At 38.8% G+C, this 23072-nt stretch overlaps 1 long non-coding RNA gene across 1 annotated transcript; it reads left to right on the forward strand.

The window, feature by feature from the left end:
• Positions 1-5796: 5796 nt before the first annotated feature.
• Positions 5797-13758, forward strand: LOC137144669 (uncharacterized). Its single transcript, XR_010917451.1, has 3 exons — positions 5797-5902; positions 10003-10081; positions 12947-13758. It is a non-coding gene; the product is annotated as an uncharacterized lncRNA (long non-coding RNA).
• Positions 13759-23072: the final 9314 nt, after the last annotated feature.

A 23072-nucleotide genomic window follows, 5' to 3' on the forward strand; every position in this document is an offset into this window, starting at 1 on the left:
TCTTCTGAAATGTGAGTTATTATATTGTCTGACTTTCTGTCTCTGAAAGTGTCATATAGCAATGAGTGGTATAAAATCATGGGTTCTCAATCAGAGGTTCAGATCACTCCTTTCTTTATGGCTGGATGGGAGAGTTACTGAAACTTTCCCCTGCCTTTTGTAAAATGGTGTAGAAAAGCTGGAGAACCACTGAGCTAGTTAACTAGCTGCTGGGGGGTTGAAATAAAAATATTCTAAGTTTAAAAAGCAAGAAAGCAAATGAAAATTTAAGACAATGTTCAGAATGTGATCATTATGCTGCAGTCTTATTTTATTGAGCAAGAGACCGGGTAGGGGGTGATAACACCACCTACTGGATAAGACAGGGAAGGGCTTAATCCCCTGCAAAGGGAGACAGATAGACGGGGCTTGCTGTACCAGCTAATTAAGGAAAGAGTTTACACCTGGGCTCAGAAGGCTGGTGAGACTAATAAGGAACAGCTTTGGTTTCTGCTCAGGGAGGGGCAAAAAAAGTGTCATGTTCCTCCTTCTTCTTTTGGGGAGACCACAGAACTGAGTGGTTTCCTTTTCTGGGAGGGATCTGAAGACTGGATGCCCTACAGTAGGGTCTACTACAATCCTGTTGTGGGGAAGTATAGCTGAGTCAAGATACATAGCAAAGTTTGTTGTTTTGCTTTTCCTTTGCCTGACATTGGCTGAAAAAGTCTGTGTGAGGACTAAGATGAAAGTCCAAGAAGTAGGCAAGCCACCCCCTGTAGGAATGGACCATGAAATAAAAATAAAATGGATGTTTGAAGCAGATGGCCACTGCCTCTTAGTGGTGCCTCCTAGAAGAATGGATACCCTGTAGTCAAGGAACAAAGGACTATTTATGGAGCCAATATGAGAAGGTGTTATTTCCATTTGGCTTGTTAGCTTAATCCTCCAGGGAAACTATTCTATCAGCAGAATCTGTGGAACAGTGAGGGGAAACTGAGGCATCGGTACCCCTACCAACAGAGAGGTAGGATGACCTTCATATAAGTAAAAATTTATTTTTGTGTGTGTATAGGTGAACTTTAAGGCAAGGGGTTCAGATGCAATGACTAAGGTGGGGGAAGAGCTTTGAGCAGGGGGTTGCACTAGATGACCTCTGAGGTCCCTTCCAACTCTAATATTCTATGATTCTAAGAGAGGGCTGATGAAGAGAATCCTATGGTGTGACACTATTTTAAATCTAAGTGGTGTGTTTATATCTCAGCTCGGCCAGGAGGAGAACACAAGACACTTCTAGGTGTATTTTTCTTGGACTGGTCTTTTTGTTTTTGTTCAGTTATGCAGAACCGAAGATAACATTGATGGAGAGGATTACATAGTTCAAGTAATTAGTATTATGATAGAATGTTTTACATCTAGATTCTTAATCTGAATATAGCCCGGGGTAGGAGATTCTGTCTAATGTGGGGGGGAGAATTACCTTATACACATAGGAGTATGACTTACCCATATTAATAAATCAACAGAATTAATGCCACTTATCTGTGTCCAAAGTCCTAAACCCCAACCTTTATATAACTGAGATTAATGAAAAGCCTTATGTTGATTGATCACCTAATATTATACCTTGATTACCCACTCAAAGCTCTGGTGGGCCGCGTTCAGGTACAAGTTCTGTGGATAGGGGCCCTCAGTTGGTTTTGGAAAACATTCCAGGGACTGGCAAAATCATTCTAGCAGGAGTGGGTCTCTCACATAGCTTGGTATGTTATTTAGTGGCTTTAAATATCTTAACCAATATTTGACTTGTCTGTGGAGTGAAACATGTAGCTAATGCGGAACACTGGGGTTATACTGGTACTCATGGTGATCCATTCCGTTCAGGAGAGGCAGGGCCAATTGAAATAAAGTGGCCAAACTTGCAGCTAAGATGAGTCATGCAGCTCGGTAGCTTTTGGTCAGATTTGTGCTACTTACAGAGGCATGTGGTGCCATGAACTGTGTCGTGTTGGTTGAGAAGTTTGTGGGCATAATGTTTGAGCCCAGGGTGTCGTCTCCTGGATGGGGTGCACAACAGATTTCCATGTCCTCCTGTTTTATGAGAAGCACTATTCCACAACCTCCTTCAACAAACACATGCATCAGTTTTGGGGCATGCTTCTTTCTTAATGTGAACACAAAAGATGTGTAAATATAGTCAAAGTGAACCTGTTTAAAAAATTGAAAAGAGATTTACAGACTATTTTTGGTAGCACTTACTGGGCTCTGTATTTCCATTTGTCTTCACGAAGAGTGTGGCAAAATCATACATCCACTACTTTCTTGCTGGGTAACTTCCATTCTCACCAAGTTAGATGGCTGGGCCAGTTGTATTGTTAGTTCCAGACCTGGCTCAGACACTAGCTGTGATCTTTTTCTGAAATTTCCTTGGGTAAAATCTGAACTACTAGAATACCTTTTGAGTTCCTCCTTATATTACCAAAGTCATGAATCTTCATTTGTTTATATAGAATTCTCACAAAGGTTTTCACAGTTTCTCCAGGTGTCTGCATCATGTTAAGGTGCTAATTGAAATGAGTAAAAGATGACAACACTGGGTCTACACAAAATTGGAGTGAGAACTTATTAGGAGAGAAGCACATTCTAATCTCTTTCTCCCAGTCCCCTTCGATATATTTTCCAGTGCTTTGTCCATCACAGCACTGGATGGTACTTTCACCACTTCCATTAGATATCTATTAAATGGTGGAATAGCCATCTTTCAGGAAATCTTTTCTGATAGTCACTCTAAACTTTCCTTTGTGTAAGTTCATCACATCACTCCTATTTTATACCCCATTGTAGCAATATAAACAATTCATTATCCTCCTTCATCTCTCTCTTCTAGGCTGGAGCTGGATGCTTATTTCCTTCAGCAAAAGAAATAAGCTATGTGCAGATTTATAAACATAATATGTGACATACTCTTCAGTATCCATCTATAGCCAAATGTTTTAAGATTATTTTTTTTTTAATATTCTCAGAATTCTGTGATTTGCAAATTACATGTTGTAATGCTGTTTTCAATAGCAGGAAGATAAATCTTATTAAACAAAGTCACTGAGTATTCCCTATATGTTCAGTAAGCATACCATCCTGTCTAAATTCTCTTCAGGGCAGTTGCCAGACTTGTTTCAATAACTCTAGACATATACTATTATCATATTTCAAGCTGCATTTATTAAGTGTTAAGAATTTGCAGCAGCCCTTCTGTGGGATCATGGTGACATCCACAGATGAATTAATTATTACGGATCTATACGCTTTGAAATATCCTTAGTATATTATCATTAGATATGCCAGATCTCTTGATTTAGACTTCAGTGTGAGCTAATCAAAGACTTGTTACATTGTGTTGAAATGTCATGATATCAGGGAAAAAATATGTATATACAACATAATGGCATGTCAGGTAGTACCAAATTATCAAGGGATTTAAAATTTAACAACCAATGGTCTTCAAAAGAAAATTGCTTTGCATTTCTTGCGGTCAGTCATAGTATACCTCTTCAGGTGGTTTCTCTGTAGTCTATTTGGTTTGTGTTTTTAAAATCTTATCCAGGTCTGGAATGATGCTTACTTTTGTTATTTAGATGTGTCCTGTGTTTTGAATTGCTGTATTCAGGATTTTTTTAATAAGTTTTAAATACATAGACATCCCCTCTCAAAAATGCATTTCAAATGTGTTCAGGGCTGTTCAATTCAGAGCTCATTGAAATTTAAAATGAAAAGTCACTATAGTCCAAGCTAGTATTAGCTGGGGAATGCATATGTAAGTACCTTTTTTGTAAGTATTTATTAAGCTTTTAGACAGATATCCCCTCAGGTACCTGTGGATTTCAGCAGAGTATGATGATGATATTGTTTGTTCAAGGTACATATTACCATTTTTACACTTCACTACTTTTTAGACATCTGGGAGTTCTTTTGTCAAACAGATTCTGTAAATCCGTTTTATTTCCTCTGCATCTAAGAAATGATTCTTTTTAATATATCTTCCAATCTCACTATGCAACAAAGAGAAATCATGTTGATGGCAGTTTCCCTATAATTAACAAAGGATTACTCTTTCTGCTATGAGGAGGGTTGTATTATAATTCAAAGTTTAACGCACAAATTTGAGTAACAACTGACCTAGAACTAGGGATGTCTCTGCATCTTTTTCAGACAGAACATAAGAGAACATTCTTAGCCTCATCCATCTTGAAATATTGGACACAGCAAATTCCTGGATACATGTAGTGTACAGATGCTTGAGGAGAGCTAGTTAACTGTTTTTTTTTTGTTTGTTTTTTTTTCCCCTAACAATTTAAATTTGCAAGAAAATTCCCAATCAAAAATGTCTTTCATTTTGTTTTCAACTAGATTTTATTTTTAATTTCTTGTTCCATGAAAATGTTTGATTATAGTGGCTTTTTGCATCTGAATAGGGAAATCAGAATTCATCATGGGATGCAAATTCCATTTTTCAGACAGTTGTAAGATTGAGACACAAGAGCTGGAGCAGAGTCCTGGGTGGTGAGTGTGGGAAGCCTAGATGACAGAAAAGAGAAAAGGAGAAATTTCCCGGATAAAAGAACTGATTCTTGGTACACAGGAAGAGGGAAACTGGTCATGAGTATGTGATAGCACAGAGTAAAAAAATGAGATCTAGCCCTAAAATCAGCTGATCACTTTAAAACTATAAAGTGACTTAAAAATACATTGGGCCTGATTCTTATTTACACAAAGACTCCTTTACAGTGCTCTGCGAAAGGTGCCTTGATGTGGGCATAAGGCAACGTCTTCATTGCAGAATTAATTCAATTAACTACGCTTAAGTTACTCCTCTCAAATTGGCCTACCTCCCTTTGATCAGCTAACCTAGCTCCCCTTTGTTCTTAATGCTGCAGTAAACTGAGCCATTGTATTAATTCTTCCCAGTTAATTATGGGAACTATGACTGTCATTTCTGGGCATGTGGGGGGAATTGTGGGAAACCATTGGAGGACTAGTGGCGCTAGTATTTGGTGGTAGCCTGCGTCCACACTGCAGAGTAGTCATGTTAGCAGGTAAATTGTGCTCACTCCAGTTTTAGTCTATACACCTGACAGACCCAGCTAACTTGAGTTAAAGGCACCATCACACTTGAGTTTTAGTGTGGTCGGCATGTCAGTTGTTATAAATTAACTTGACAGTGAAGAAAGTCATTAATGAGAAGGTGTTGGTTCACTTTCCATTATCTCTGGATAAAGAGATCCTCTTGTATCATCCTTGAGCTGGCGAAGTGAGAAAAAAATCCATGCTATAGGGGGTTGTTAAAGTATTAGCTTTCATTTATAGCCTCAAAAGACAGTATTCTATTTTTATTAGACTTCAAAATGTGCTTTGGTCTTAATCCATCAAATTCCTGTTTGTATTGTATAACTACGATTTGTGCCCCATTATTTTCATAAGCCCATGTGCTAGATAATTAGTACATCTATTAAAATAACTTTAAAAACACACAGTTAAAAACTGTTGTCAATCTACCAGAAAATAGTATTCTGTTGCACAACTACTTGCACAAGTCATCTCACTTGTTGAAATTATATTTCACTTAAACAGACTAGGGACACTTTATACTATAATGTTGTGACAGAGAATTTCATGGGGGAGAAAGGGAGGAAAAGACAGCAGACTCAAATGTATTACTCTTCTCAGGGGAAGCTGGGAGTAGGAAGAGCTGGGGATACCAACACCCAAGAAGGCAGCAATGAAAAGGACTGTGAAAAAAAAGGCTCATTCCATGGGCAGAAAGAAGGGATCATTCCATGGGCAGAAAGAAGGGATACCAACACCCAAGAAGGCAGCAATGATGTAGGACTGTGAAGGGGAAAAACAGCTCCAGAAAGGGGCAGGAAGAAAGGTAATCACCTGATTGGGGATGAGGAGGAGTTACCAAGTTTGGGGAGAGGTGGGCACAGGTTTAGACCTGCCTCCCTAGAATATTTTTGGAACAATCACTCTGATGCTTGGGGAAATGACAGTGCTTGTTAGAGGCTAGCATACCACAGTTGGCTCTTGACAAGCCATTAAATATATTTGTCCTATGTGTTTAACTTTAACTATAGATTAAGGGAAATGATGGATCACATTTTTCGGGGGAAAGCAAAATCTGCAGAGCTGAAAAGCGTGGGATGACTTTTATGACAAAATTATATATGGTTGGATTTGGGTCAGCCAAATTGATCCTCATTGCTGTCTGGGAATGAGTTAGATGTCATCTCTGCTGCCCTCTGGTTTAATTCTATTTTCTGTGTATGGGTAAGATGATATGGGACACTCCATTTGGGGGGGAAAAGTGTAAGATGATTAATGTGGACTACTGGGCTTGAAAATGAAGAAGCAAGACTCATGAGAGGTGCTGAAATTGCTGATCACGGTCTCCTAATGCTTTCATTCCTGTGTGGTTAGTTAATCTAGATTTTCATGATGGTTTCCAGTGCTTCACATTAAACAGACACCGCATATCTAGTGACCATAAAAAAGATAGTAATGCCCCAGCAGGGCTCATAGCTCTTCATATTTTAAAGTTCCATGTATTACAGTTTGATTAGACCATTAGGGTCAGAATACAGAGGGTCTTCATCTACTCATGGCAATGGTAAAAATTGCTGCAACCAATAACAGGGCCAAATTTCATTAAGGGAAATGAGCAACCATGTCAGACATTACATTGCCTTCTCTCCACATTCCACCCCAACAAACATTTTGTCAGCTCCCATGACTTGCACCTAGGAACCCTGTTTGCGTAATTGCTTTCTGCAACCCACTTTTCCACTCTTGAAATACAAATGGTAGGAGTCCAAACTTTTCTTATTTTCACACTACCAGCAAGTGCCCTGACAGTTCTCCAGCAGCTAAAACCCTCCTGCCTCCTTCCAAAACATCAGAAGTCTTTTGGGATCCTACACACTTCACCAGGGATGTAACAATATTCAGATGGGCTCCAGGCACAAATTCAAAGTGAGCCCCCTCCATCCAGTTTTACTTGCTTTCCTTCTCTTTGCCCCCTCCCTCCCCAAAGTGCTCAATAGTTTTTTGTGTCTCATCTCTCCAAGTTTCTAAATTTCTTTTCCTCTTCTTCCCTCCCCTTGCACACAAGTATCTAACAGTTCTGTCCCTCTCTTCACATCCATAGATGTCTGCCCACTCCTGATGCTGATTGACAAACAGGTTTATTCCTGTGAGAAGGGAGGCAATTATCCACAAGTCCTGCTGCAGAGGCAACTCTTTGGGATTTTGGGGTCACTGAGGAGACAGATTTCATAATTCCTGTAGAATTGCTTCTATATCAAAGCAGTTTCATAAAGTATAAATCAGAATAATTATCCATCCTAAGACACCCTTGAGAAATGAGGCAAAACACAATGTTGTCACAACTATGCTGAACAATGTTTTGAGGTAGAGCAACAAATTGCCCATAGAAAGTTTAGAAGAAGACCATCTATGCCAAAACAATCAGTCCTCGGTTCTGACAGTCCAAGTATATCCCAACTGTTGGCACCTCTGAAAATTGGATGACAGTTAGCCAGCTATGAAGGGAAAACAGTTTAAGAAACAATCAAGAGTTGATGCCTAAATCTAAATTCCATTCCTTTGTGGAAACATGAAAAATTATATTTCAGCTTGTTCTATATAAAGCAAAACAAGTCATCCAGTAAAAAATAGATTTCCATTAACTTACATTACCCACTATTGTTTAAAACTCTGTCTTATAACAATTGCTGATTGGTCACTATTTGAAGATGACCTGGAGTTTCCATTATAAAATGATTCATAGAAGTTTTATTTCATAGCTCTTTTAAACGATACTGGGGCAAAACCTGATATACAAGCAGTGAATCTAAACACATTGTTTATACAGATGGTTAGAGATTACATATGCCATTTTTGATATTCGTGTCAGTGCTCCAAAATACAAATATTTTCACACTTTTCTACATTGTTTCTTTGCTAAGATACAGGTGAAACCAAGGGATGCAAGTACACAAAAGTCCCAGATGATTTTTACAGACCTTCACAAAAGTATCAAAAATGGCTGCCAACTTACCTCTAAGTGTGTAATGTGTGTGACCAGGTCTCAAGATTGGGGAAGTTTTGAGAACTCTTACTTTGAGCTTGATGCCATGTTTAGTGGGGCATACAACCGTACAACTTCTATTGTAATAGGCAGTCAAAATCTGAATAAGGGACTTAAAACTTTCCACCTCAGTCAGTAATATATCTGACACTTTCTGGTTGAGCAACACTCCTCTCCTTATCCCCAACCCCATATCAAGAACAAAAAGTTCATCAAACCTTCAACCTCCCTACCATCCACCTCTAAACGTCTGTTGCCCCCGATGGCCTGACACTCCTCTTCCCCTCCCAACCATCCATGTTCACACCTTCCCAGCCTCTCACACAGGGTCCTCAAGGTCCTACCTAGCAACTGATTCTGTCAGCAGCCAAGTCATTTGGCCCAAACCATAATTATTTCCTACCCACTGGTGCTGCATTCATGAGTACAGACTAGACCAATGGTAACTCTTTTTTTGACTGGGAAAGGTTAGTGAAATCATTTGAATTACACACTAGGCTTAACTACCTCCTTTGAGAGAGACTAACAGCTGGGATTCTCTTGCTGCAGAAGTGGAGCCCAGCTGTTTGTTCCTTTGATCCCTTGTGATTAGCTAGCATCAAAAAACCACTGGCCTGGCTCTATCAACAAGAGGCTCAGATGAGACCCCTTCAGTTCCTCAGTGAAGCTAATATCAGTTCAGAGAAGAGATTTCATGGAAAATAACACAAAAGCTTTGTCTAGATTAGTCATATTGTAACTTGAGTTAACTAATACTACTGTAAATTAATTTAGACCCTCCATAAATATTTGAACTTGGATGAAAATATTTTCTTCCTAGCTGTGCTTCAGTCTAGGTCATTTTAATTTTTCAAAGTGCTAAATGAAATTCTCCAACTGTTGCACTGTTATAGATAAAATTCTGAATTCGATTGTTTCTGAGGCCCTGTCTACACTTATGTGTGAGATTTGGCGGCAGTTGACGGTAGTTACGCAAAGTACGCAAAAAACTTGCGTAACTCCCATCGACTGCCTAGCTTCTCTTCTGCGCTCCATCTGCACTGTGCTGCACTACTTTTGTAGCTGGTCTTAGTACGTCGATTCCTGGATCGACTGAGCGGGTCTGCACTAACCGCTCAGTCGATCCAGAGAAATCGATCTGACGGCGGCAAATTTGCCACTGTCAGTGTAGCCATAGCCTGAGTGTGGCATCAGGAGTCTCATCAGTGTTATGTCTGTGCCCAAAGAGGGTGTATCATGTACTTTGCAATAGAACTGAAACTATCACTCAGCATTGTAGTTCTCTTCCAGTAAAGAAAATTTGGAAAGGCTTATTTCTTCCAACTTTATTTTGTCAAAATATGTGTATTAAAATAATCCCCAAAATTCACTTCTACTGAAAATGACTGTCAGTGGGAAGAGTGTTTGAAGTAAACCTTCCTGATATGTAAAGAAACCATGCAATCAGTGGTTTATATTAAAAAAATTGAAATTTTTACTTTGAGCAGTACAAATAGAGCTACTTGCATTCCTTGACTACAGGAAGGGAAAATTCTGACTGGCTGGCTGTCATTTATCATGAGTTACATTTAATATATAGGACCTACACAAGTAAAATGTGCTTGTCAGTTTCCTGGCATCAAAAAAGTATAAATGTTATCTAACAATGTGGGATTTTGACTAAAACTAATTGTGGCACCAACTAGAATGATTATCATGAGGTAATTAGACCCAGAGGAATGGAAGCATTTGGCTACAGCTTGTATCTTGTAACATCTCAGAGTGTAAATTATAATTACTTCACAGTAAAATACACTATAGGTACACCTTATTTCTCAAGTAGCCCGAGGTTAGCAAAATGTTTTTGGGATACCATTAGTAATTTCATTGTTTTTCTCCCTTAGGGACTCTTTGTACTAAAGCTTACTTGAAAGGAAGGAATGAGATGACTTCAGAGTAAGATTAGCAAATTAACAAATGTAGGTAGGTCTAAATTTGTCTTGGTTTGTCTGAATCTTGTTCTAGACCTCTAATTCTTCTATTTTTGGAGGTGGGGCAGAGAGGGATAAAGGAAAGGAAAGACCATGTCCAGTATTGTAGCCCTATTTCTAAAAGGTTTTTCCCAGGATACTTTCCACTTCAGTTTACAAGCATCTTGCATAAAAGTTCCATGGGAAATCACCACAATTACATGAAATATAAGTAAAGCTCTTAACTTAATGAAACAATGTTATGTGATAGTGTCTTGGGGAAGAAGAGAGGACAGAATGGATGGTTGCACCTGAAATATTAGCTGACCTGTGCACTCTAAAAATAGTTGTCTTATTTTCTTCTATTTGTGTAGCTTTTTTTTGTTTGTTTGTTTTGTTTTGTTTTTTGGACATGTTTGCTTCTGAGGTTACTGTGCATGAACTATAGATATTGCACTTTTATAACTACATTGTGCTATCACCTACAAGCACCAATTAGGTATCAAAGCCCAGTGTGTAAACACTGTAAACATACCATCCAAAGAGTTTAGGCAGAGATTTTTCTAAGCTATCTAAAGAATCCGGATGCCCAATTCATACTAAAGTTTAATGGGCAATGGTCATGCAAATGCTGGAGGTAGTTTTGAAGATTCAAACCTTATAGTCTTAAACATTTACCTTCTTAGAGCTCTTTTCTGAAGAATTCTTAACATAACCATATTGCCTCAACTGCTTTTGCCTGATGTTTACACAGGTATGTTAGGCAAAGCTTGTCAGGCAAAAGCCTAACGATATCCTAATATCAGGAAGTAGCAAACAGCTCTAGTCTCTGCATCACACTGGAGAGGGCACACAACAATTTCCAATCTATGAAACACAAACTTCTGCCTGCTGGGGTGGGAGAAAGAGCAACAAAGTAAATTAAAGCTTCAAGTCTCTCACAGTGACTCATGCCTTCCATTATGGAAGACATACTTAGTCCTGAAAAGTGCTCCACTACAGAAATAGAGGCCATATAAATATAGACGCATAGGCCCCAAAGATGCATAGGTCCCAATCCCACAATCAGATGTGTGCAGGTGGATATCGTACCTACACAAAGCCTCACTGAGCTGAATCCACATGGGCACAGCTAATTGCAGGATGGGGGCCTAAATGGGGAACAGCCACTGGTCCTGGAGACGGAAAGGATTGGTGTTTACTGACCTCGATGCAGGACAGGATTTTCAGTGAACACAGACACCTGGACCATCGGGCCATAAACCAAGCAAGCCTTGATTCTAGAACAAATATTTAAAAGTTATGTTCTCATCGATCACTGAAGAATACTTTAGCATATATTGATCAAATCTGTGGAAGATACAAAGCTAACAGCTATAATATCTGTGAACCGTCTGTGCCTAGGGTAGCCACCTGAAAATGCCAAGGTCAGGGCAGGCTGTAAAAGGAGAGCAGATTCTCCCAACACTGGTCAGTGACACTGAAGTCAGACTTCCCAACCAGCCACAAACAGCGCTTCTGATTCCCCACACTAGTTATCGAGAAGCCAAAATAAAAACATACACAGTCCCCTTTACTGCATTTCAGTTTCTGGCTCCCAATCAGCCACTAGGTCCAATAAAGAGACCAGTTATTTAAAACTCTATGCTCTTTACCAAAAAGGTTCCTCCTGTCCCCAAAGGGTCAGCCACAGTACCAGATCAATATAAGTTTAGATCTTACCCAAAATATCACGCTGCCAGCCAATCCTTTAGTAAATAAAACCGAAGGTTTATTATAAAAAGAAAGAAAGAAACTATAAGAGAAATGTTAAAAGATTAAAGCAATCAGATACGTACAAATGATTTGAAAGTCCATATATATCAGGTTTCTAGAAGAATTGTGGAGTTTGCAGGCTTGTATAGTCCCTCTGGTATACATCCAGTACCTGGATGGGTCTCAGTCCTTTGTTTCACAGCTTCAGTAGATGAGTTGATCCAGAGGTAGGTGATGACTGAAAGACAGATTAAAGACTGGTGGCTGAAGACAAAGTGGATCCTGGGCAGCTGCCTTTTATGTCCTTTGATCTGTGCCATGCTGCTTGTGGAATTTTGCAGGAACCAAAATGGAGTCCAGAATCACACGAGTAAGTTCTAGTGACTCATCAGGTATATCCCTGGCTTTTCCGCCTGGGCCCCTTGTACCTGTAAATTTCTTAATGGGCCATTAAGCAGGCTATCGTTGCAGCCATCCTGTCTGGGGTGTGTCCCAGACACAGCAGAATTTGAAATACAGATATATCAACCATATCCATAACTTCCATTACACATATAACACATGAACATAAACACTATCATCTTACTTAGCACATTGTAGCCTTTCTAACAGTATCTGACATGGCATATGTCATATGAATTATTATGATTTTGACATATTGATGTTAAATAATGTAATAAATGCCCCCCCCCATCCAGCCAGCGTGACAGTATCATGAATGAATTATCAGCTAGATTGAAAAACAGGTGAATCTGAGCACCTTCAGGGTTTGAGCCAATTAGCAGTGGGACTGAACATTTAAATTCTGACATTTCACATTAGATGGAACTCCAGGACTGCTCTCAGGTTGCACTGACTTAGAGCGTGCATTTGTTCTGTATGGAAAACGAGCAGGGTCCTGATCCTGAAAATGTTAAGTGAGTGACGCTATTCACCTAAGTAAGGATTTGCATGACAGGAACCAAGGTTCCTTGGTGTTTTTCCTCACTCCCTTAACTAACATTTAACTATCTCCTTAGGGATTCATCTTCATGTCCTTAACTCTTTTTTAAGCAGCAAAGACACTGTAGATACTGTTAAGGTCAACATGCAATGTGATATATATATATTTTTTTACTTATAGAAACTTCCTCGATATATGACTGGAGGCACTATGAATTCTTTGGTGGAATGACACATGAAGGACTATTTCACCGCTACTGCTGGTTTTACTGAAACAAAGTTTGACGTTTTCTTTTTTATCTCCAATTTTAAGGATAATTATCCTCACTTCTTATAGTTCCAACTTTGAATAATGCTTGGTGAAACCCACCTATATCTGTCCTATCTTTACATTTTCCATCATTATTTAACAATATCATATTTGCAACTCCCAAAACTATCTTTCTTCAGAGATTCCCCTACATATTTATTCCAGCAGCTGAAATCCAAATTTGCTGTTAGGAGTAATTGCGAAATGGCTTTAGAACTCTTGGCATCAATGTATTTTTTCAAATAAGATTGAGCTAGGTCAAAAATACCCAGGAGGTGCATGGTTCTGCATGTTTGCTTATAATATCCATTTTGAAAATACAATGAAACATGTTAGGTTGGACATCTCTAGGTCACTACTTCAAGTTACTAAATCTACTCAAATCTTGTCCTAATAATATACCCTAAATAATCAACGTATGCATCAAGTGCATCAAGTGTTTTTTGGTATCTCATTGTTTGATTATAACGTGGTTTTGGATGTTGACCAGAATTTAAGCCTCATTATGATCTTTTCTTGTGTCATAAATATGAACCAGCTCCCAAAGTTGGGCAGGTATATCTCATGCCTCATATCAGGCTTGATCAAAAGTCAGTTGATGTCAGTGCTAAGGCTTCCAGAGGACATAGTCTTACAATTACACTTTGTACCCATGTAGTATGCTTATTAATAGATAAGTATTTTCTAACACTGATTCTTTTTCAAATGTTTTGTCCCAATGTGTAGTGCACTTCAGGTTGCATGTGCACCTAGGATGGGAGAATTTTCCCTAGCAGTGTCCATATATGTGTCCCCGCCTCCTGATGCGCCACATCCAAGGTATACATGGGCTGCTGGATCACCACCATTTCAGTTCCTTCTCACCACTTGTAGTTTGGGATGGAGCATCAGTGGTCATTGTGCTTCTTCAGCTTTTCTGTAAATAGCTTACAAAATTAGTTGGAAATAACCAGTTTTTTTTAACGTGGTTGTGGGTTCCGTTCTCTCATTTAGGTGCTACCCCACCTCCTGGGTAGGGGAGTGACCAGTGCCAGAGAGAGCATCACAAAAATCCCTAGCTTTGAGTTGGGTGGATTGCCAGAAGTCATTCCCCGTAACAGACAATCATGACTCCTTTTTATACTGTGTGAGGGAAATCCACATCCAGTGGGATGGTGAATTGCCAAAATCAGAATAAAATGTTTTATAGAGCAGTTGTCAGGCTAACTCAGCTTGGGATTTGCAAAGTACACAGTGTTGGCTTAACTAAACTACAATTGAAAATCAAGTGGGAACTCCTAGTGACTTCAATAGAAGTAGAGTTCAATTAATGCCGATTTGCTTTTGAAAATCCTTCCCTAAGTATTTCCCATGAATCTCTCTACTCATCCTAAGGATGTTTCAAGTCACTGAAGTTGCAATTAATCATCTGGAACTTTAAACTGCTACAAGAAAGCAGATAACTAAATTCCAGGTTGACCTCACTGGGAGCAGAATGAGGACTTTGAGTAATCTTCTTTTTACTGGATGTTGTCATGTTGCTAGCTGGAGTTCACTTATAAGGCTAGGATAGATGTTTGTGACATCCTTCAGAGGCTTCTGACCAGAGGGGTTCCCCCCCCCCATCTCTTCTTGCATATAACCCCTCAAACAATTTTATAAGATCTTTGTTGTATGTAGGAGTTAAGGAAAAATGCCAGTTGAACTCAGCTTTCTGATTGTCTCCCTCACAGTTCCACACTCTTCTAGTTTTCCCCCCACTTTTTTCTCCTTAGCAAGTAGATTTATAACTTTAGGTTAGCCTTTAACTCACGTATAGCCTAGTTTCAGAGGCTTCCAGTTTTTAAATATTTTTATCTTTCTATGGACTGCATCAGTTCACAAACAGTATATTAGAATCTATTCTTAACCACACCTGCTCCAAACTCAAGCTTTTCTATAAGTAATAGTTAGTTGGCTGATGGTAGTCAGCTAGAATATTTTACATGTAAATTATTGTGAAAAGTCACACTGCTGGTTTTTCCAAGTTCTGGTGGAATATAGGTTGTCTTGCATGTTTTTGTAAGAAGCCTTAGGGAGACTGATCTTAGCTTAATTTGCATTGAGCAAACAAAAATAACTGTAGTATATACATGCTATGCAATCCTCACAAAGCTACAACTAAACACCAGTGCTTCATAATGAGAGGCATCAAGATGCTATTTTGATCTGCTCTATTGAGATTCATGCAACACTATAACTTGTTAAGTCAAAGCCTTTTCTTCTTAACCTAAGTATTTTTTAAAACATTTTCTGCAAAAAAACGAAAAACCAAACAAAAAACACCCAAAAGATAATGGGGAGGGAAAGAAGAAGCTCTTCAGTGTAAAAAGCTTTGTAAAAAGTAACTTGAGAGACTGCCAAGGAATTGTATTGTCTTATTTGAAACAAAAAGACCAATCTCTTAGCCTGAGAATACATTTCTGCCTTACTGGTCACTGTCCTAAATATGGATTCTTTTCTAGTGATTCTACTGGAAGGGACATATAACAGCTGTTGTGTGTCCGGGCACTGTGGTAGAGTATTATAGACCCTCTCCAAAGATCTTGCACAGAGATTGTAAACTCTTTGGGGCAGGAACTACATCATTGTTTCTTTGTACAGCACAACGTAGTCGCAAGACTGATTGGAGCCTTTGGACCCCCTGCATTGCTAACCCGACTGGTGACTTTTCAACACAAAAGGCCACCAAAAAAAATTGAGATTGGTTTAAAAATTGTTTGGTTTTTAAATAATTTAATGTTTTTTTTTCTGAAGCCCGGAACTCTTCTAATGGAAACTGATAGTCTCTTAATTTTTAGCAGCCGGGATTAAGATAATCTCTTAATTTTTAGCAGCGGAGATGTTTTTTTTTAAAGAAAACAAAACATCTCAGTGTTTATAATAGAATGATGAGTTGGCCAAACTGGATCCATTTTTATATCTCCAGGACACTTCCATTCAAATCATTTATTGAATGGTTATACAAAATACCAACACCCAGGGAACTCAGAAGTAATACTGAAATGTAAAAGGATAGGGGGATGGGAACACAGCATATATATATATATATATATTGATATATATTGATATATTGATATATTGTATAACAGAACTGTGCTTTGTTAGGTGCATATCCATGAAGTGCATAAATCACAATTGTTCAAGAATAACACAAGTGTTCAAGAATAATGGTCTTGCAGTTTGCATTTTTATTTATTAGTATAGTTGCTACACTAATGCTGTATCCAGTGGTGTGAACTGCAAGGTAAGAAGGGTTCAGTAGCCTCCACATTCATTGAGTCCAATATCCAGGTATCTCTTCCTGCTTAGCAAGCCAATGAGATCCGAGGGCATTCAGCACCTTGCATGATATGTCATCAGAGTGTAGTCTCACATCATTCAAGTTAATGGGAGTTAAGACGTGTTGCATTTTAGTTCAGTTGAGTCAATATGGAATAGACGTGCAGACCATCCTGTAGTGCAGAGGCAGAAATGAGAAAAATCTTCAGTCATCTTGTGCATAATTAGTTAACAATCCCTCTCCCCTCGTCTTCTGTTTCTGCCTTTCTGGCTGTTATTTGACAGTATTCCTTGACAGCAAGACTTGAGAATGAATGTACGTATGTATGTTCTACTTAAGTTTTTGGCAAAGGACTTAATTTGTTTGGCTGCATCAAATTTGAAAGAGATCCCTACAGCATCCCACTGTGTGACTATGGAATGAAGAATGTAGTGGGTACATAAGCCCTTCCTTGAGCAAAGTTTAGCTGGTAAAAGGAATTTTTACATTTCAATTCTTGCTAGTCGTCTCTGGAATATTACATCTTTAAACTGTATATTTAAAATTCTTTTTTGGTTTGAGCCAGGAAATGTGTTCTTGCAATGCCGAAAGGTGAAATTACCTGAAAACTGCACACTGGGTTTTAGCAGCACAACTGAGCAGTGTTTGCTAATATAGTAGTGCCCTATGCTAGTCAGTCATTAATTACTTTCATCACAAAAACATGTAATGACATCAGATCAAAAGCCAAATGTCTCCATCTCTAGGAAATCAAACATCAGCCACCCAAAAATAATAGCCTATCATTACTGTTCGGTTTACTATAGAACAAAATTTTGCTCTTGCTGCTTTAAAAAGGCCCCCTGGAGTAAATGCTTTTACAATATACATAAATCATATCCTCCATCAGGTAACCTAATGATGCTGAGGAGGAGGCATCATTAGGCTTCTAGACAATACTTTGCCTGACAAGGGGAGAAAATGTTTCTTAATATCAGAGCTGAATAACAAGAGCAAGTAAATAACACTAAATGAGGGTCTAATTTATCCTCTTATGGAAAAAAGGACTGGTGCTTTTCTCGCCTGATCCTGCTGCCATCCAAGTCAATAGGAGCACTGCTACTGATTTCGGTGGGAAGACAATCAGGCCTTTACTGAGAAATAAGCCCTGTTTTTGGTTTGTCATTCTTTCTTCATTGTAGGTGGGATTGGTATTGCAGCCTATTATTAAGGTTGCCCAACATTTTCCATTATAAGGCCCTTTATAACTTTGAAAAACTGTTCAAGCTGAAATTTTGCATATCCCATTGGAATGTGTGTTCTTGTAAATTGTCAATATCTTATAATGGGGAGACTTTGTTTTTGTAATTTATTTAGTGACTGTCAATGGAAGTTGGGTATCTAATTTTCACCTTTGAAAATTTTCCCAAACTTTGTGTGTCAAATTTACGGTACTTTTTAATAAGTGTGTGGGTGTACTGAACCCAGAACATGATGCCTTTTTTAACAATATTCATTATCAAAATGTTCTTGGCTCTTACCTAGACTGTTTGTTCTAACATCTAATGTGCAATTTTTTTCTCAGAAGATATAGCAAATGGCATTAGTCTGCATTAATATTTTGGTTAATACATTTTAAGAGTATGAAATGTTAAGAGGGTTTATTAAGAGTCAGAAGCTGATAATCTACATAAAATATAATAGATACATTTGAAATTGCCAGGTATTCAGTAAACTACAGTTTGACTGTACAACCGAAGGCAAGTCTACACTACTGCTTAAATTGATGTAACCTGCGTTGCTCAGGGGTCTGAAAAACACCTCCCTGAGTGATGCAAGTTACAGTGACCTAAGTGCTGTCCACACCATGCTAAGTCATGGGAGATGTTCTCCTGACAACATAGCTACTGCCTCTTGCAGTGGAGGAGCAATTATGCTGACAGGAAAGCTTCTTCACCAGCCACATTGCAGGGTCAAAGCTGCATCGGTGCAGCTGCGCTAATGTAGCACTTCTAGTGTATACCTGTCCTCTTAGTAAGAGCAACTTCTGCAGCACAGAGGAATCTGTGATTTTCAGGAAGTCTCATTGAAACATGAGGCCAAATCCTGCTTTCTTTTGCCTAGCTAACAGGCATGCTGACATTCTCCATTGACTAGATGAGCGCACACGCTACCATAGGAAAGAGCATTTCCCCTCTCCCATTCCCTTGTGGGAGGGAAGACACATGGATTTGAAGCTGCGGTGGCACTTTCCTGACAGAAATTAAGATCCAGTCTGAATGAAAACCCTGAAGAAGGAGGATTCCATCTTCAAAATGAAGCAAGAAGGGTCACTGCCTCTAAGAAAACACTACACTGAAAGTTGGTTGGAGGTTCCAGGCCTTGTTGGAGTGGACATCTAGGATCATAGAGCTGTGGGAAATAGAACTGTCAGAAATCTGATGTTTGGGTTTTTTTCATTTATATTTGTTTGAATTTTTCCAAATTGAACTTTATTTTGCCAATACCAGAATATGTTTTTAAATTCTCCAGAGATCCCTTCTTGACTTTTCTTTGTTCTTCTTGATATATTACCATTTGTGAATTTAATTATTGTGCTCTGTCTAATGAAGTTTCTGGACCTAATCCCAATGGGAACAGATTGGACATTGCCTACTAATTCAGTATATTTCCATGGGCTATCTCTAATCCAGTTTCAATCCAGGCAAAAGAGTTGATGACCAAGATAATCTGAATAATGTTTACAAGTGTGATTGAATGAGTTTCACAACTGTCCATATATTTTACATCTACTGCATATATGTCCGAAACCCATTAACTTTATAATGTTATCAAATGGTATTTGTCAGATATGACTTTTTTCTTTATTAACACATCTTTGTCTACTGTTCATGGTTTGTTACCTCTTATCCTGTAATGCTCAAGATTTTATAATGTTAAGTTGTTATAGTATGAAATTATATCTCCTTTTAACCCACATTATCTTCTAGGTATTTATTCTGCTTCCCCATAGTGTTTTATTTTTGCTTATGACCTTTTGGTAACAATACAAACATTAGGAAATTTCAGGACTACTTTAGACAAAATGTCTCTTTATGGATGTGGCACTCTTATATTTCTCAAGTATTAACACAACACAGGTTTTTTATCTTGTCCTCAACTATTGATAGTTTGCATCTGACACTTAGAGGACTTTTCTGGACAAACTGCTTCCATTTTATGGCTCTCTATTTCTTTCTTTAGCAACTTTGTCAGATTTATTCAGTGTAAAAAAGAGACCTGAGGGAAATCACAAGTGCTCCCTGCTATAGAATACTTTCCTTACTGCCTGACACATTTTCTCAAGTCTCCTGCATGCTTCTGAATCACTGTGGTCCCTCTACCTCCCTCCCAGAAACTAGGAAGGGTGAAGAAAGCAAACTGAGTGAGAAGGGTGAGAGGCAATACAGGACTGTGTTCAGAGGTGATATGTAATTTATGCCTCTGTTGTGTGGGTTAAACTTGCAAGTTGGTGTAACTTGCCCTCATTTTGCTTTCCCATTATGACACTGTGTAAAATAAGAGCAGATTGGTACCTACTGTATCTTACACCTTTAATGTTTGGTCCCCCATGCCTGCCACCTTTTTTTAGGCTACTTCCCATATTCTGCCTTTTTCAGTCGTTGCTTTTCAGCACTTTTTTGGCACAGCCAAAGGTCCTAGGCAATTGGGCAAAAGCATGCACATGTACAAAAAAATAGGTCATAATTTCTACCCTAGGACTGCATGATTTTAACCTTCTTACTGGCTATTTTGTGGGGATTCTCAGCGCTTAATATAATCTGATGCTATTCTGGATTCTCAGTCCGCATCCAATCAGAGATGCATGTACAGTAGGTTCAGCATTTGTTTTTCTCCCATTTGTAATAGAAAAGTGACAGATATGTGACCCATTTAAATGGAGATGGACTGGGACAAATAACCTTAAAACTGCAACAGATGTGATTATTACACATTAGCCTTAAGCTGTAGAAAGAGAATGAGCCCATAATGGAAGTAAAAGGAGGTTGACCTATTTGGCATCTCATCATGTTATGAAAGTCCATTTCAAGTGAAGATGCTATGAAATAAATCAGGGTTGCACACTGACTATATGTCTACCCTTTGAAAATAGTGAACTCAGCTTGTCATATTGAAGTTTTCCGCACTCCTTTAAAAAAAAAAAAATTTTGCCTGTATCTTGGTCTTGACCACTTGCTTGTGTGTTTTGTTTTTGTTTTGTTTAAACTTAAGGATTGAATGGGCTTTTAAATGTTGGTACCTTTAAGACTGTCAACAAGTGTGGTGTGTTGAAGCAGTAAGCTCTCACTCTAAGGGGTGAGTACACAGCATGTACAGCATGAGTACACAGACTGCTTGAGCTAGCATACTAAAAATAGCATTATATTTTGGGACACCAAGGGTGGCCAGCTGCCCGAGTATATACCTGCCCAGACCCTCTGGGTATGTAGTCAGGCAGCTAGCCCACATTGCTGCCTGTCCTACCCCCTGGCTGCCACAGCTATTTGTATCATATGAGCTCAAAGAGATGTGTCTGTCTACTCCTACTAGGAAGCATGTTCCCAGCTGCAGGGTAATTGTATCCTAAATGCTCAGTGAGTTTTTTCTGGTCCTGCTTGAAGGCTAGGGACTTTGTAGGGAAGAGGGTGAACTTGCCTTTGCAGCAACCAGTCAGCTTCCAGATAGCCACAATTTAACACAGCTTATTACAGGCTTTCTGTTTTTAGAGAGCAGGTGTGTGTGTGTGTGGGGAGGGGGGGATTCTTGTGTGTTATCACTCTGAACTCTAAGCAACAACATAATGTTACATTGCTAGAAGGTTGCTTCTACCAAGATATTATGGTTTTATTTCACTTCTCTGTTTGCCTGCCATGAAATGTAACAGATAGACTACCATTTGTGATGATGATAGCTGTCTGTTGTCCACCAGGAACTAGACTGCAGTCACTCTTTCATTCCATGTAGGCCATCAGATTATAATGCATGATCATGCATTTAAATTGGCTTGTTAAATGCTGAAGATTCTATATGTGGTTGCCAATCCCATGAGTCATTTAGCTCAAAAGAATTTAGCATGATAATGTATATTGTGTTCCTAATCTGTGATGCCTGCAATGAGACAAGAAATCTTTACCTTTTTAAATGTAAAGATTCAAAAGCTCAACATCCTTCTTTGATCTTTTAGATGAAGACAGTAAACTTGAAGGGGCTTAATTCAAATATTGGCAAGTAATCTAAACTGAAAATGTTATGTCCTCTGGAATTTTACATTTAATTGAGTCACATAATTATGTGAATGTTAATATAGCACTCTGAAGATATAAGGCATTGTGCAAGTGAATTAAAGCAGGTGTCAGTAACAAATATATAATAGGACCCTGTTTCCTAGTTTATTTAAGGTTGCCTAGCAGTTTCCTTGTGTCAGAACTCTGAGACTTTCACTATTGTCTGCAAGTCTCAATGCTTGATCTCTGTCCAAAAATGAAGGATTAATAATCACACCCACCTCTTACCATTAGCAGATTTCAAGTGCTTTACAAAGGAATCAAGCATTTTTACCCCCATCTTACACATGGGAAACTAAGGCACAAAAGGGAAATAACTTGCCCTTTGGTCAAGCAACAGACCAGTGGTTGAGCTGAGAATAGAACCCAGGCTTCCTGAGACCCAGTCTAGGGCTTTGTCCACTAGGCCATAGAGTTGGGGTGAATTTTAACTGGGAAGAAAAGTTTGGCCATTTTTTAGTTATGTGAGTAGCAAAAACTATATTTTCCCCCATTGAAAGCTACCCTAACAGTATTATAGTCAACATCCTTTCAGCCAAAATACTTGAAATAAAAAATAGTAATGGAAATAGCCCTCAATGGAGGAACAGTGCCTTTCCCTATTCTAGAGGAAGTTGGTTTGATTTGATAGTTATCTATATTTGAAAAACTCAATTATTGAGCACGTGCAGTAGATAGTTTAAAAATTAAAAAAGGCCCTGATCCTGCATTTGACTCCACCTGCCCTCTCAGAGAGAGACCCCATTGAATTCAAGGGGGTCTTTCTACAGTCAATGGCAGAATCAGGTCATATGCTGGTAAAAAGTAATCTGAATGTCTCTCAGATGTATAGTTAAATTAGCTATGTACTAAATTTCATTGCCCATTTAAATATCCCAAACTGGCCAGAGCTGCTTTTCAAAGGCTTCCGGGAAACACAGGGTTTGGTAAAAACAATTTTCCTGTTTTAGCATTCCCCATCATTTCGAGAGGCTGAATGGCCCACTTGGCCAGCACTGTAGTACAATGTGTTATACCTTTATAAGCTAAAAGACTCAACTCTTGGATATGTCCCCTGTCTCCCCATCTGTAAAATGAAGAAATTAGTACATACTTCTCTTGTGCAGGCGGTCACTAGGATTTAGTTTTCAATGTCTATACTTGAAAAGATATAAATCAGGGATGTAAATCAGTCTGACTGCAGAGAGTTTATCTTCACTCTGGTTCTATTTTTTCCTGTTTACATGGTGGGCCTCAGGGTAAGCCCAAGAAGTTATCTTAAAAACAAAAACACCCCCTTCACCCTCCCCCCCCCCCAATTCACAATGCAAACAGAAATATTTTTCCCTGCCCTTTTTCCAGACTATTGCCTTACTATGCTGGCCCCTAATTGCCAGTCCTTCCCCAAGCAGCT

This window comes from Emydura macquarii, unplaced genomic scaffold, assembly GCF_026122565.2.
Source record: "Emydura macquarii macquarii isolate MOO-44397 ecotype Brisbane River unplaced genomic scaffold, CSIRO-AGI_Emac_v2 contig_3477, whole genome shotgun sequence".
Taxonomy (NCBI): domain Eukaryota; kingdom Metazoa; phylum Chordata; order Testudines; family Chelidae; genus Emydura; species Emydura macquarii.